We start from the raw sequence: 3,695 nt of genomic DNA on the forward strand, positions 1-3,695 counted from the left end.
TCCGGCAATTGTAAATTATAAAAAGCACAGGCGTGCAGGGGGGAGCGGTTTTGTTTCCATCTCGTCTCACTGCATGGTAATCTCCCATTTAGTTTTCAGTTCGCCAATGCTATTTACGCGTTGCTGAGCACATTCACAACATAAATCTCGTCATAGTCGAATATATTTTCAAAATTGTTACGTTGCATTGTTGTATCATAATCGGTGTAGACTTTATGTAGTTGTGATATTACCCCTCCCTATAACGGGAAATTAAGATGTGTAAATAAGTTCTGCATGATTTTAATTTCAACCATAGGTTTTGGCAGGACATGAATAGGGCATAAACAACCAATGTTTTGAGAAAAAAAAAATCTGGTCCTCCTCCCTCCCCCTTCCAAAAACACGGATGGCGGGGGAATGAACGCTCCAAATTGTCCCATGATTTGAGAGTGAGCGTCATGGTTGTTCGTTTCTGCGTGCCCCGCGATTGGCTGGCAACTCGTTCAGGGTGTCCCCGCCTACTGCCTGAAGACGGGGGAATAAGAGGTGCAAAAGATGAATGAATGACATATTTTTTGTCTGTTTTGTTGTTCAATAAATGGCGAAATGGAATGTCGTGACATTCACATTCCACATCGGGGCAGTCGTGAAACGGGAATGGGTGGGTGGAGTAGTGATTAAGACAGGGGGATTATAACGTATTAAATAAATGTTTCCTTAATACTCCTGTGGTTGCTGTACGTGATAGAAAAGTGTTGAATATTGCAAAAACCCTAACGCAAAGCGTCTACTGACATTACATGAGTGAATAATTTTGCAGAACATGTAGTACAACCTTCATATACAAGCTCGCTCTCACACACACACACACACACACACACACACACGCGCAATATTTCTGCTTCCAGTTCTCCAATTTTTTTTTAAAAGCACTTATATGTAGACTTGGTGGTTGTACTGAGATATATGTGTTTCTGTGAAACTCAATATCGCTTCAGAGATAAATGGATCACTGAATGACTGTCACGGACCTTCTGGAAATAGCCCTTGGAATCGATAATAAAGATGTGGAATATAAATGAGTGCAAAGTTTTTTTCAATCATAATAAGAATAAAAATAACAATGATTGAAGTGCAACAGTTCTGCCTAATTCTCTCTCTCCGGAAGTGTTTGCTAATTCTTGACATAATCACGACTATCATTTTGCAATCAGTGGAGTTTATTGATAAATACATTCAAATTTATACAAAAAGCATGAATATTGCTAGTAATAGAGCAGCTATTCTGTGTTTTTGCTTGTAAAATTTCCCATTTCATAAAAAAATAAGAAATGGGTTTTCTTGCAAAACAAATTGGTTTTAAATTCAGCTTTTGCTTCCCCTTTATGAAACGACTGTATGTGCAACGTATTTGTACAATTGACACTGATATTTTAAATCTGACAAAATATGCACATATGGCAGTTTTTAAAATTAATTAGATCATTTATTTATTAAGTGCGGTAGACGAGTGTTTCGCACACTGGCTTCACAGTGCTGAATTTGTGAGTTCAAGACTCGCTCCGGCCTTGCATGTTGTCCCGGGCCAGCATGGGTTTTCTCCGGGTCCTTCGGTTTCCTTCCACATTCCCAAAACATCGATGGCAGACTGATTGAACACTCTAAATTGTCCTTAGATATGCATTGGCTGGCAACCAATTCAGGGTGTCCACCGCCTAATGCTCGAAGACGGCTGGGATAGGCTCCAGCGACCCTAATAAAGACTAAGCGGTTTGAAAAATGTATGGATGAATTTATTTATTAGTTTGTTTTTTTATTCAAACTAATGTACAGAAGAGTGTTGTAACAAAAAATAATAACATTGTATTTTTTTTCTTTTTCCTTCCAGTGCAAAGGATACTCTTCCATAAAAATTCCCACACAAAGATTGCCTACAAACGTTTGAACTTTTTTCACTCAAAAAGTTCTCTACCGTTCTTATTCTCCAGCATGTCATTCAAAATCAACACATCATTACCATGTGTAGTAGGGGAGGCGACAGGAGCTCATTCATTCGGGGCTAACTGTACGGCAGTTGGTGGTTGGTATGAAGAGACGTGGCTTCAAGTGGTGTTTAAATATGTTTACTGGGGAAAAGCAACAGATGCAAATAGGAGAAGAGATGTTGTGATGAAGAGGAGCAAATAGATGACTGGGTAGGCATAAAATGAAGGCTCTGGATAAGGAGGAACACTGAAGAGGGACACTGGGGGGGGGGGGGATTCTATACCCTCAGGTTGAATGAAGCTGATATTGATCTCCAGGTGAATGAAGTTGAGTCTACAAACGTGAGGCAATAGAAATTCAATGACAGGGCATCTAACGCAGGGGTCGGGAACCTTTTTGACTAAGAGCCATAAAAGTAAAATATTTAGAAATCAGAATCAGAATCAGAATCAGAATACCTTTATTCGTCCCGCAATGGGGAAATTTGCAGTCCACAGCAGCAATTGAAGAGGGATAGGGTTGGGGTGGGAGTGAAAGGATAGAAAACAAGATATTCTAAGCATAACAAAATAAAAATGTCAACTGTATACTGTGCAAATGTAGATGTGCAAAAACCGTTCTATAAACAAGACTGTACATAGTGCAGAATCAAGAAATGCATTTAGATATATTGCAACAACCCATATTTACAAGTGTCCAGTTTTTTTTTTTTTTTTTTTTTTTTTCACATGTGATCATTGGGAATTGTGAAGCCTGACAGCAGTCGGTAGGAACGAGCGGCGGTACCTCTCCTTCTTGCAGCGCGGGTGTAATAGTCTCTGGCTAAAGGAGCTACCCAGAGCTGTCAGGATGGGCAGGAGGGGGTGGGAGGGGCTGTCCGTCATAGCTTTTAGTTTAGCTAGCGTCCGTATGTTGCCCACCTCCTCTAGAGAGTCCAGCGAGCAGCCCACGACAGAACTGGCCCGCTTGACAAAGCGCTCCAGTCTTTTTCTGTCCCGGGTGGTGATGCTGCCTGACCAGCAGACAATGCCATAGTGGATGGCTGATGCCACAACAGAGTCATAGAAAGTCTTTAGGAGTGACCCCTGAACTCCAAAAGACCTCAGTTTCCTGAGGAGGAAGAGGCGACTCTGTCCCTTTTTGATTAGGGCATCCGTGTTTGTTGTCCAGTCCAGTTTATTGTTGAGAGTAACACCCAGGTACTTGTAGGAGGTCACCCTCTCAATGTCCGAACCCTGGATGTTCAATGGTGCAGGTGACGATTCTTTCCTGCAGAAATCCACCACCAGCTCCTTGGTTTTGCCGGTGTTGATCTGGAGGTGATTCTGCTGGCACCAGTCCACAAAGTCCTTTGTCAGTCCCCTGTACTCCCTATCGTCTCCCTCTGTAATGAGGCCGACAATAGCTGAATCGTCAGAGAACTTCTGAAGGTGGCAGGTTGGGGTGTTGTAGTTGAAGTCCGAGGTGTAGAGGGTGAAGAGGAATGGAGCCAGTACTGTTCCCTGCGGCGCTCCGGTGCTGCAGAGAAGCCTGCCCGACTCACAGTTCTTTACTCTCACGTACTGTGGCCTTAAAATGTTTTTCAGCGAGAGCCACACGCACGCGCGCGCGCACATACAAACGCTCGCGTGCGCGCGCACACACACACGCGCACGCGCGGCCACTTTTCAACAAAATATCAGAATGTATTATTTAAAATAACTGTGATAGTACTCACCGTTAACATG

The sequence above is a fragment of the Hippocampus bargibanti genome, linkage group LG10 (assembly GCF_051943395.1).
Source record: "Hippocampus bargibanti isolate YZ-2025 linkage group LG10, ASM5194339v1, whole genome shotgun sequence".
In the NCBI taxonomy this organism is placed as follows: Eukaryota; Metazoa; Chordata; class Actinopteri; order Syngnathiformes; family Syngnathidae; genus Hippocampus; species Hippocampus bargibanti.